General features: G+C 47.4%; 1 protein-coding gene across 2 annotated transcripts in view; it reads left to right on the forward strand.

Moving 5' to 3' along the window:
• The window catches only part of VPS8 (VPS8 subunit of CORVET complex), a 122720-nt gene that overhangs the window by 105781 nt on the left and 4182 nt on the right, over positions 1–12757 (forward strand). The gene's annotated exons all lie outside the window — the stretch shown is intronic.

Raw genomic sequence — 12757 nt, forward strand, 5'->3', positions numbered from 1 at the left:
GATACATGAGGTGACCCCCCCACTACCCATGGCTAGGCCAGAGGATAATTATCCTCGTCCTGGCCTCCCAAGTAGATCATGTTCATCCAACTTTCCTGAGCTGATTGTTAATGTTAATAGTGAAGGAGTGTCCACAAATAATTCCCTTGGTACTACTGAAAGCATAAGTACTAACTTAATGTATCTTATTTAGTACATTTTTACTTCACCTTTCCCCCACTGCCCCTTTGTGCCAGGAATGTATGGTCATTGGAGGCAGGTGTGGCAGAGCTTCACCTGAGCTCCAGAACCACCCGGACATGAGCTTCCAGATGCAACAGGAGATGCTCTCTGGTTGCATCCAGGAGCCATTCTGAGGCCCACAGAGGCCATGTACAGAAAGTCCTCCTTGGAAAGCCCCACCCTTGGGGAGATTGTTGCAATGATCTCTCCAAGGGCAGGGCTCTTCCAGCTCCTGCCTTCACAGAAGTTGGGAGAGGCTCGGCAAGGTTCTGCCCTTGGGGGGAACATTGTGATGTTCAGAGGCTCTGCATGACCCAGAAGTGTAGCATCACTTCCAGGTCACTGGACTCTGGCACAGAACATCATGGTATGTCCCTGATCGGTGCCCAAGTTGATTTATATGTTGTTGGCATCCTTCAGTCTCGGAAGACTATGGTAACGCGCTCTGAATAGTGCTCTGGAACAGAGTGTCCTCTCCAGTGCGCGAAGCCTGGGCAAAGTAGGTATGGAGGATAGGCTGTTACCCATGCAGCAAATCCCCCCTCTCCACATCGCTGAAATGGTCCAATGGAAAGGCAGAGGCCAATACGGTTGGTTCCAGCGGCGTTGCAGGAGTTGCCAGAACGTGACTGTGTTCAGCCATGAACTGCCTCAGGGACTCCGGCTCCAGATTTTGCCTCGAGGTTGACTCCTGAAGCCTTTTCCATAACTGGATGTAGCCACAAGGCAGTGGAGGTTTGGGATCAGAGTTTTCCTTCTCTCAGATGAGCTGCTTTCCTAGGCTAACGAGTCCCATCTACCCGTTGGCTGTTTAGTCGCCTCTTACGACAAGTACAGCCAAACTGAGGGCCTATTCTTATCCCCAGCCCCCAGGGGATGATTTATATAACATAAAACATTATGCCGCATTAAAACAGCAAAAAGCCAGAGGCAGCAGCCCAGAAGTCATAAAAGCTAAAAATGTAGCAGCACAGAATAACAGTACACTGTAGTTGTTGCCATAGTGGCCTAATTTTTCTTTCCCACAGTTATCTTGGGCAACTTGAGCTATATGTGCACATTAAACATACCTAGTTATAATGTGTGAGCCTCTCAACTGAAAGGAACTTCAACTTTCAGAAGTGCATAAACTTAAAGCTGAGACAATCTGTGGGAAATTTGGCAAGTAAGCTATCAGTATTTTTGGGTATCTTTGGTTGGTAAATTTGAGTACAGGTCCAACCTTGTTATACACAGATTTGACTCAACACGAATGGCCACTGCAAATGAGAAGGAATGTGCTAAACCCTGTAGAAAGGGAAAACGCATCTCTTTAAAACCACAGTTTAAAAAACTGCTTTTCTTACTATTGTAGAGAGACAGTCATGCAAGTAATCATTCCATTCTTCAGCTGAACCAGGCAAAGGCAAGGGGTCCTTTGCATTTCTAATTGCTGACTGCCTCTCTACGACAGTAAGAAAAGCCGTTTTTAAACCACAATTGTCAAGGGACACACTTTTTAATTTTTTTTAAAATTGCTTTTATTTAACACATTTTATGGTATCAGCAGGGAGTCCCAGAATCAAACCCGTGAATATTGAGACACAACCTTATTAGGAGCAATGAAGGGGCAAGAAACCTGGAAGTGGATCTTTAAATCTATTTTTCCACTGTTTTTTATTCACTGTTTTTTTTTTTTACCCACTAGGGTCCTGGAACGGAACCCTAGCGGATAATGAGACACAACCTGTAATATGTTTCTTTGGCTTATAGTTGAAATGCTTTCTTTTTTTAAGAAGCCTCTGGGGAGTTTGCCAGATTTAGCTGAAGTAGGAACTTGTCAGTGCAGTGACGGATGTTGCCCTGGGTATAAATTCCAGGCCCTTCATCAGTCTCAGTCTCCACCATTTTTCTGCAGTTTAGCTGAATAACATGGTGCTTTGCAATTCTGTCATTGATCTTTGGGGAATTGACACAACTCCAGGGTAAAATAAGTCTTTGTTTGCCTTTGCAATCCTGCCTTGAAGCAGACCAGTGTGCGCGTGTGTGTATATATAGACATCAAACTGTTGGGACAGGTACCGTCAAGGAATGCACATCTTCTGCTGAAGGCAAAATGAAGTGGTGTAGTTCACTTGAATATAAGATTTTTTCAACTGATGTTAGCTTGGTTGTCTTGACATCTGCATGGCTCAGATGCAGCTCACCTACACTGCTGTAACTCCTACTCAAACTGAGGGCTGCTTTTTATGTTATGAATGTTTAAATGCTTTTGAATGCCAGGTCGGTGAATAACAAGACCTGTATCATCCGGGATGTGATCCTGGATGAGAAAGCCGACCTGGTATGCATTACAGAGACCTGGTTGGACGGGGAGGGAGGCGTTAGTCTCTCTGAACTGTGTCCGCCAGGTTTCCAGGTGTTGCAGCAGCCAAGATTGCAGGGACGGGGAGGGGGAGTTGCAGTGGTCTATCGTGAGTCCATCTCCCTTACCAGGTGCCCTGTCCAGCAGTTTGCTGGGTTCGAGTGCCTGCATGTTGTGTTGAGAGGACCGGACAGGATTGGGATTCTGTTGGTGTACCGCCCGCCCTGCTGCCCAACAGTCTCCCTGCCTGAGCTGACTGGGGTGATCTCGGGGGTGGCATTGAAGGCCCCCCGCCTGTTAGTGCTGGGGGACTTCAATGTTCATGCCGAGGCCCCTGTGGCAGGTGCAGCTCAGGATTTCATGGCTGCCATGACAACCATGGGCCTGTCCCAGAAGATCTGGGCCCCGACACATACAGCAGGACACGTGTTGGACCTGGTGTTTACAGCTGGGCATGGGGGCAATGATCTGGAGGTAGAGGAGATCAACATCACTCCGTTGTCATGGACAGATCATTTCCTGGTAGGGTTTAGGCTTGTTGCGACTTCCTACCTCCGCAGAGGCAGGGGACCGTTTTCTATGGTCCGCCCCCTGAGGCTAATGGATCCTGAAGGCTTCCTGAGGGCCCTGGGGGATTTTCCCACTGCCAAGACTGGCGCCTCATCTGTGTCCCTGGTCGACCTCTGGAATGGGGAAATGTCCAGGGCTGTGGATGAGATTGCTCCGGAGCGACCTCTGCCACGTCGCAGACTCGGAGCGGCTCCTTGGTTTACTGAGGAGCTGCGAACGATGAAGCGGCAGGGCAGGCGTCTAGAGCGACGGTGGCAGAAAACTCATGATGAATCCGATCGGACACGGAGTAGAGCTCATTATAGAGCCTACTCCGTGGCGGTGGTAGCAGCGAAGAGATCGTTCTTCTCTGCTACCATTGCGTCTGCTGATAGCCGTCCGGCAGAGCTGTTCCGTGTGGTGCGGGGCCTCCTTCATCAGGCCCCTTCGGTAGTCCAGGAGGAATACACGGTCAGCCGCTGTGACGTGCTTGCCCAACACTTTGCAGATAAAATCGATTGTATTCGTCGCGACTTGGATGCCACATTGACAATGTCTGTTGATGTCCCCTTGGCAACTGCTTGTCCAGTATTGTGGGATTCTTTTCAGCTTGTGCAGCCTGAGGATGTGGACAGACTCCTTTGGAGTATGAGGCCGTCTGCCTGCCTGCTTGACCCTTGCCCAGCTTGGCTGATTAGAGCGGCCCGGGGGGGACTGGCTGAGTGGACGGGGAGGGTGGTCAACTCTTCTTTGATGGAGGGGACATTGCCGCTCGCCTTGAAGCGGGCAGTGGTTCGCCCCCTCCTGAAGAAGCCCTCCCTGGATTCCACTGTGTTGAATAACTATCGGCCAGTCTCCAACATCCCGTTTCTGGGCAAGGTAATTGAGCGGGTGGTGGCGGCCCAACTCCAGAGGGTCTTGGATGAAGCGGATTATCTGGATCCTTTTCAATCTGGTTTCAGACCGGGCTTTGGGACGGAAATTGCCTTGGTCGCCTTGGTGGATGACCTACGCCGGGGACTGGACAGGGGGAGTGCGTCCCTGTTGGTCCTGCTGGACCTCTCGGCGGCTTTCGATACCATCGACCATGGTATCCTTCTGGGCCGATTGGCCGAGTTGGGAGTTGGAGGCACTGTTTTGCGGTGGTTCCGCTCCTACTTGGAGGGTCGGTCCCAGATGGTGGTGCTGGGGGATGCCTGTTCGACACCCTGGCCCTTGAGGTGCGGGGTGCCGCAGGGTTCAATTCTGTCCCCCATGCTATTTAATATCTACATGAAACCGCTGGGAGAGGTCATCCGGGGGTTTGGAGTGAGGTGTCATCAATATGCTGATGACACCCAGCTCTATCTCTCCTTTCCTCCAGACTCCAAGGTGGCGGTTGAGGGCCTGGAGCGCTGTCTGGAAGCAGTGAGGATCTGGATGGGGGCTAACAAGCTGAAATTAAATCCGGATAAGATAGAGGCTCTCCTGGTTCGGAAATCCTCGATGCAGGTGCTGGATTATCGACTTGCTCTGAATGGGGTTGCACTCCCTCTGAAGGAGCAGGTTCGCAGCTTGGGGGTCCTCCTGGATTCGCAGCTGCTCCTGGATTCCCAGGTGGCGGCTGTGGCTAGGGGGGCCTTTGCTCAGCTTCGGCTGGTGCGCCAGCTGCGACCGTACTTGGATCGTGCAGACCTGGCCACGGTGATCCATGCCACGGTGACATCGAGGTTAGATTACTGTAACGCGCTCTATGTGGGGCTGCCCCTGAAGACGGTTCGGAAACTACAATTAGTACAGAATGCGGCGGCCCATGTGGTCACCGGAGCCAGGCGGTTTGACTCTGTCAGCCCGCTTCTCCGGGGGCTGCATTGGCTGCCCATTCGTTTCCGGGCCCAATTCAAGGTGCTGGTTTTGACCTTTAAAGCCCTATACTGCTCTGGGCCAGGATATCTTAGAGACCACCTACTCCCGTACAATCCGGCTCGCCATCTCAGGTCATCAGAGAAGGCCTTTTTGCAAGTGCCGCCACCCAAGGAGGTCCGGGGGGTGGCGGCAAGAAATAGGGCCTTCTCGGTAGTGGCACCAACATTATGGAACTCCCTTCCCCTTGACTTGAGAATGGCTCCCTCTCTTGAGAGCTTTCGGCGAGGCCTGAAAACACTGTTGTTTAAACAAGCCTTCTGATTTCTGGCCTTCTTAACTTTTTATACATGTTTTAGTTTTACAGGCTTGATTCCTCGGTGATCTGCTCTTTTACTCTTTTAATCTGACTACTGTTTTTATGGCCCTGTAGTGTGTTTTTAAATGTTTTTATCTGTTTGTATTAATGTTTTTTAAATTCTATTGTTTTTTAATATGTTGTTAGCCGCCCTGGGTCCCGTTAGGGAGAAGGGCGGGATAAAAATAACGTTTTATTATTATTATTATTAAATCAATGAAGAAAATTCTGCAAAACAGACACGCATGGTCATTTGACAGCCATACATATGGTTTTTCACTTAAAACACATTTGGGATTTCATTTTTTCATAGGGCTAAGAAACAGAGGTTCTAGAATCTCGAATTCAGCTTCAGGATTACGATTTCAGGCATTACATACCATTTGGGGAGCACATTACGATAAAGGTGTTCTTCGTATGACTTACTTTTTTTCCACATTTTTATACCACCCTTTCCCTGTGTTTCTCAAACTGTGGGATATGGGCCAATTTCATTTGGGTTACATAGCACATAGCTCAGCTGCCACTGAAAATACAGAACTGGAAAAGCAAGGTTCAGAGCTGCTGGGCAGGGTGGGCTCCTGGTGGGGCAGAGGCATGGTACTTCGTCCGGAATAGATGGGATGTTGGAAAGGGGTGAGGGCTGAATGTGGGGGAAGGATCCAAGTCTGTGTTCTGCTTTGACTTCTGAACTGGAATGTTTGAATTCTGAGCTATGCAAAATAACAGCATGAACATGCTGTGTAATAGGACCTTTGGCTGACAGCGGCTTCGCATTTAAACCTAAATTGGTGATGTGATTTCCAGCCATGACATCACTTCCAGGTTAATAAGATCACATCTGGTGTCGTCTCCAGCAGAAGCCAAAGACAAATTCTATGATGACCTGGCCACCACTATCAAGAAGATCCCCGTAAAAGAGCCATTGTTCATCCTTGGCGATTTCAATGCTAGAGTTGGTGCTGATAACAGTTCGTGGCCCACTTGCTTAGGACAGTTCGGCATTGGGAAGATGAACGAGAATGGCCAACGCCTGCTGGAGTTTTGCTGTCATCATGGTCTCTGTGTCAGCAATACGTTCTTCAACACGAAGCCCCAACATAGAATCTCTTGGAGACACCCAAGATCAAAGCACTGGCACCAGCTCAACCTGATTCTCACCAGACGCTCCAGCCTTCCCAGCACCAAGATCACACGCAGTTATCATGGTGCTGCCTGTGACACTGACCACTCCCTGGTGTGCAGCAGAGTGAAACTGCAAACAAAGCGACTGTATCACACGAAAAAGGAAGGAAGACCTCGCATTGATACCAGCAAGACCCGGGATCAGAGAAAAGTGGAGGAATTTGCACAAGCGCTTGAGGAATCTCTTCCAGGCAAACGCATCCAACAGATGGGAACATTTCAAGAATGCCGTTTACAACACCGCCTTGTCCATATTTGGCAAGAAGACCAACAAGACAGCAGACTGGTTTGAAGCCCACTCTGAGGAGTTGATACCAGTCATTGAGGAAAAGAGGAGAGCTCAAGCAGCACACAAGGCCTGTCCCAGTGAGCGCAACCTGCAGGTCCTCCTAGCTGCTCGCAGCAAAGTCCAGCAGACTGCCAGGAGATGTGCTAACAACTACTGGCTTCAGCTCTGCTCCCAGATACAGATAGCAGCTGACACAGGCAACATCAAGGGGATGTATGATGGTATCAAGCAGGCCCTAGGTCCAACACAGAAGAAAATTGCCCCTCTGAAGTCTGCCACAGGCAAGATCATCCAGGATCGGGCGCAGCAGATGAAACGCTGGGTGCAGCACTACTCTGAGCTATATTCCAGAGAAAATGTAGTCACCGAAGAAGCGCTGAACAACATTGAGTGTCTGCCTTTGCTGGAGGAGCTTGACAGTGAACCAACCCTAGAAGAACTTCATGTGGCCCTGGACTCCCTTGCCTTTGGCAAGGCACCTGGAAAAGACAGCATCCCTGTTGAAGTCCTAAAGTGCTGCAAAGAGATCATCGCTACTGAGCTGCATGAAATCCTCTGTCTCTGCTGGAGAGAAGGTGAAGTACCTCAAGACATGAGGGATGCAAACATCATCACGCTGTACAAGAACAAAGGTGACAGGGGTGACTGCAACAACTACCGTGGCATCTCTCTCCTTAGCGTTGTAGGAAAGTTGCCCGAGTTGCACTAAAGAGGCTCCAGGTACTTGCAGAGAGCGTTTATCCAGAATCACAGTGCGGATTCCAGGCCAGCAGGTCCACCACTGATATGGTATTCTCCCTTAGACAACTGCAGGAGAAACGCAGGGAACAACGACAGCCACTCTTTATAGCCTTCATAGATCTCACGAAGGCTTTCGACCTAGTCAGTAGGGACGGCCTCTTCAAGATTCTCCCCAAGATCTGATGTCCACCCAGGCTCCTCAGCATCATCAGATCATGTCCACAAGGACATGAAGGGCACTGTTGTCTTCGATGGCTCCACATCAGACCCCTTTGACATCCGAAGCAGTGTGAAGCAGGGCTGTGTTCTTGCACCAACCTTGTTTGGGATTTTCTTCGCTGTCCTGCTGAAGCAGGCCTTTGGAACTGCAACAGAAGGCATCTATCTCCGGATCAGATGGAAAGCTCTTCAACCTCTCCAGACTGAGAGCAAAGTCCGGCTGAAATGTCTTCGTGACTTCCTCTTTGCCGACGATGCAGCTGTCACTACCCACTCTGCCAAAGATCTCCAGCAGCTCATGGATCGTTTTAGCAAGGCCTGCCAAGATTTTGGACTGACGATCAGCCTGAAGAAAATACAGGTCATGGTTCAGGATGTGGACTCACCTCCCTGCATTACAATCTCTGCGCATGAACTGGAGGTTGTCCATGACTTTGTGTACCTTGGCTCAATGATCTCCGACACACTTTCTCTCGATATGGAGCTAAACAAACGCATCGGTAAAGCAGCTACCACGTTTTCCAGACTCACAAAGAGAGTCTGGTCCAACAAGAAGCTGACAGAACATACCAAGATCCAGGTCTACAGAGCTTGCGTCCTGAGTACACTTCTGTACTGCAGCGAGTCATGGACTCTCCGCTCACAACAGGAGAGGAAACTGTATGCTTTCCACATGCGCTGCCTCCGACGCATTCTCGGCATCACCTGGCAGGACAAAGTTCCACAGTCCTGGAACGTGCTGGAATCCCTAACATGTATGCACTGCTGAAACAGAGACGCCTGTGTTGGCTCGGTCATGTCGTGAGAATGGATGATGGTCGGATCCCAAAGGATCTCCTCTATGGAGAACTCGTGCAAGGAAAGCGCCCTACAGGTAGACCACAGCTGTGATACAAGGACATCTGCAAGAGGGATCTGAAGGCCTTAGGTATGGACCTCAACAAGTGGGAAACCCTGGCCTCTGAGCGGCCCGCTTGGAGGCAGGCTGTGCAGCATGGCCTTTTCCAGTTTGAAGAGACACTTTGCCAACAGTCTGAGGCAAAGAGGCAAAGAAGGAAGGCCCATAGCCAGGGAGACAGACCAGGGACAGACTGCACTTGCTCCCGTTGTGGAAGGGATTGTCACTCCTGGATTGGCCTTTTCAGCCACACTATATGCTGTGCCAGAACCACCTTTCAGAGCGCGATACCATAGTCTTTCGAGACTGAAGGTTGCCAATACAAAGGTGGGTCTCGACAAATTGTCATTCTAAAAAGTGGATCCTCATGCTAAAACGTTTGAGAACCATTGCTCTAAGGAGCTCAGGGTTGTGTTCATGATTCCTTCCCTCTTTTTTGTCCTCACAACAACCCTGTAGGTTAGACTGAGAGATAGCATCTGGCCCAAAGTTACCCAAGAAGCTTTACTGCTGAATGGGAATTTGAACCTGGCTCTTCCAGGTGTCAGTCCAACACCCAAACTACTTCTGAAAGTTACTTCAGAAGCTCTCTCCTAAATAGGACTTAAGCCAGTTCAACCTGGCACTTGGAGGTTCTGGGCAAGTTGGTGTCTAGGTTACCAGTTATTAGCATCTTGGCTGCAACTCCTGGTATCTGAAGCAGAAACTGTATTCTAATATATGCATGCACGTTGGGGCATTTACTTGGAGCAACGATGGATTTACTAAGAGTCCCTATAGCATTGGATAAAAAGCTTTCCTTTAGTTAAGAAGAAGAAAATGCCCTGCAGCACTTGTTTCCATGACAACAGAAAAAAATTGCCTGCAATATATCAGCTCATCAGCCCCAAGAACAATCTGATTGATAGTTACATACAAGTGGAGAAATAGCAAAGGGGAAGCAGCTAGGTTACATTTTCTTGTCTTTGGATAAGAACAAATTACCATATTTTCCGTGTTCCCTTTTGCATTAAATAAATAAATTTCCACATGTGCCTGTTGCAGGCCTCTAAAGAGAGGGCATTGTGTCACACACAGAGTGGATTTCTAACAATTATATTGGTTTCTGCAATATGAAAGGTAACCTGAACATGAAGAGTTAATGAGTAGCCTGCTATGCTAGCTCTCTTCCTTTACCATGAAAAAGGTGGAAAATGGAATAGGGTGGTAAGGAGATGAAACCTCAGAAAATATCCTTCTGCTTATACATTTGTTAAAAATAAAGAACTTCACATTTTAAAAAAACTTATAAAAAATTAAACTGCATTCAGAATTTATCAAGCACAAAGTAGACAATCAAGTTCATATTCACATTCACAATATGTTGAACTTCAAGGAAAAGGAGGAGGGGAATATATAAAGAAGATAATAGTTACACCCTCATATTTCTACATCAGATTTCATTAGTCAGCTATTTATTTATTTATTTATTTATTTATTTAAAAACATATATTCTATTATTCTAAAGAAATCAAGGCAGCTAACAATTTTAAGTAGTTATGTAAAATCAAAACATAATTATTAAAAGCAATAATAAAAACATGAAAGGCAGACCTAAAATACAGTGTAAAACGCAGCATACAACTTCTCATGCCAGTCTATCCATTTGCAGCAACAGTATTTCACCAATTAAAAAGCTATCTAGAAGAAAAAAGTTTTTAACCCCTGCCGAAATTCCATTTAGAAATATGTCCTAAGTGGCAAGAATTTCAGAGAAAAGGTGCCACCACCAATAATACCTGCCCCTAGCCCTGTCATATCCTTCAGTGGCAGCACCTGAAGCAAAATCTCCTTTGATGATCAAGGGGCAGGCTAGATAATATGAAGCAGGCAGCCCCTGAGATAAACTGGTCCCAAGCCATCGATGGTTTTAAAGATCAGCACTAGCACTTTGAATTTGGCCCAGAAACAAATGGACACCCAGTGTAGCTGCTGGAGCAGCAGCCCAGCAGAATCAGACCACCAAGATTCAGGAACTGCATGTGCTGCCACATTCAGCACCATTTTCATTGGAAATCCCATGTAAAGCATGTTATAGTAATCTTACCTACAGAGTAGCCGCAATGTCCCTATGCAGGTTTAAATGGCTTCAATTCTAAATCCACGCAACCTCATGTTGTGACCACGCTTTAGATGTCACTTAGGCATGGACAGCTGTGGCCAGGTCCAACTGACTTACGTACAGCCACAGCCAGTTCACCAGCTGAAGCTGAGCAAAAGCTTCTCCGGCCACAGTTGCCACCTGCTGGTCCAAGAATCTAGGTTGCAAATCTGTTCCTGTAGGGTATTTATAATATTGATCATATTTGCAGTTGTTAGTCTTCATGACCCCTGGGGGCTGGGGGATAAGAATAGGCCCTCAGTTTGGCTGTACTTGTCGGAAGAGGTGACTAAACAGCCACCGGGTAGATGGGACTCGTTAGCCTGGGAAGGCAGCTCATCTGAGAGAAGGAAAACTCTGATCCCAAACCTCCACTGCCTTGTGGCTACATCCAGTTATGGAAGAGGCTTCAGGAGTCAACCTCGAGGCAAAATCCGGAGCTGGAGTCCCTGAGGCAGTTCATGGCTGAACACAGTCACGTTCTGGCAACTCCTGTGACGCCGCTGGAACCAACCGTATTGGCCTCTGCCTTTCCATTGGATCATTTCAGCGACGTGGAGAGGGGGGATTTGCTGCATGGGTAACAGTCTGTCCTCCATATCTACTCTACCCAGGCTTTGTGCTCTGGAGGACACTCTGTTCCAGAACCTCCATTCAGAGCGCAATACCATAGTCTTCCGAGACTGAAGGATGCCAACAATAATAGTCTTCGTTGGAATTGTAAATCTAGGCCTTTTGGCTAAGCGAAACATTCTCTATTAATTTAATCAATGCAGTTGGAGTACAGGCATTAATGTACAACGGGGGTTCCCAATGTTTTTTCACTTGCGTATCCCTTGGCTGCCCTTTTCCATAAATTGTACTCCTTGTATTAGCAAAATGTTTGTAATTAACTTACTTGCTGTTGTTCCAAAATTATATTTTCAGCTACTGATCCATAGCTGATAATATACAAATTGATGACCAGAAACCAGCAGTTGCTGGGGCTTTCGCAGCCAGCTGGATGCCTTCTTTCCTGCCTTACCAGTCCTGCAAGGCATTCCATAACAGATATGCCCTTTTCTGCCATTATTCCATTCTTTTTCAAGTACCCCTAAAGATCCTGGCAAGTACCCTGGGGGTACATGTCCCCAGGTTGGGAACCACTGTTCTACAATATGAAGCTCTTCTTGAACTTTGACAAGTTCTTGGGGCAAGATGATATTCCGTCAACAATGTAACACTTCCCCCCCCCCAAGTATCTACATGGAGAATTGGAATTCAAGAGATGGAATGTTAAACTAGGACTGTGGCTTAAACTTTAGCTCACCTTTTAGGCGCACTAGGTGACCTTGGGCAAGTCAATTCCCTGAATCTTTATTCCCTCTCACAGAATTCTATAAAGATATAAAGGATGAGATATGTGAACATGGGAATTTCTGCAGGGATTAGGGCACATACACAATTACAAATACAGGTAACTGGCAGGCTGACCACAAGCCAGAAAACCTTTCTCCACGTCATGTCAGAAGGAGGGATTATCCCAAGCATGGGCCTTATTAATGGTAAAATAGCTTGTGGGCATCCTTCCTCAATCTGGAAGTTTGCTAGTCACCCATACTGTGTGACTGTTATAAATTTTTTTTTCAAGTAGACCCTGGTTATTGCAATCATAAACATCACAGATGTGGCTGGTGCCTCCTCACATATGGTATTGCATGTCTATTTATCCTGCCAAGGACAAGTTGGGAGTCTTCCAGAGTAAAGTCTTTGTGTATGTGCAAGCTGTTTGTGCTCTTACAGAAAATCGATAATGTTTAATGTAAATGAAATACAACAATCAACTGTAATATAATTATACTTGCAGAACAAAAATTCTACTTTTCCATTGTAACCTGGAGAATCTTGCTAGTACATAGAGACTAGGTCAAGGTTGACTTCAGCAGATGTCAGTCCTGAGTTACTGATTTTTGTTTTTTAGTACAGGATCA

The sequence above is a fragment of the Tiliqua scincoides genome, chromosome 3 (genome assembly GCF_035046505.1).
Source record: "Tiliqua scincoides isolate rTilSci1 chromosome 3, rTilSci1.hap2, whole genome shotgun sequence".
NCBI lineage: Eukaryota > Metazoa > Chordata > Lepidosauria > Squamata > Scincidae > Tiliqua > Tiliqua scincoides.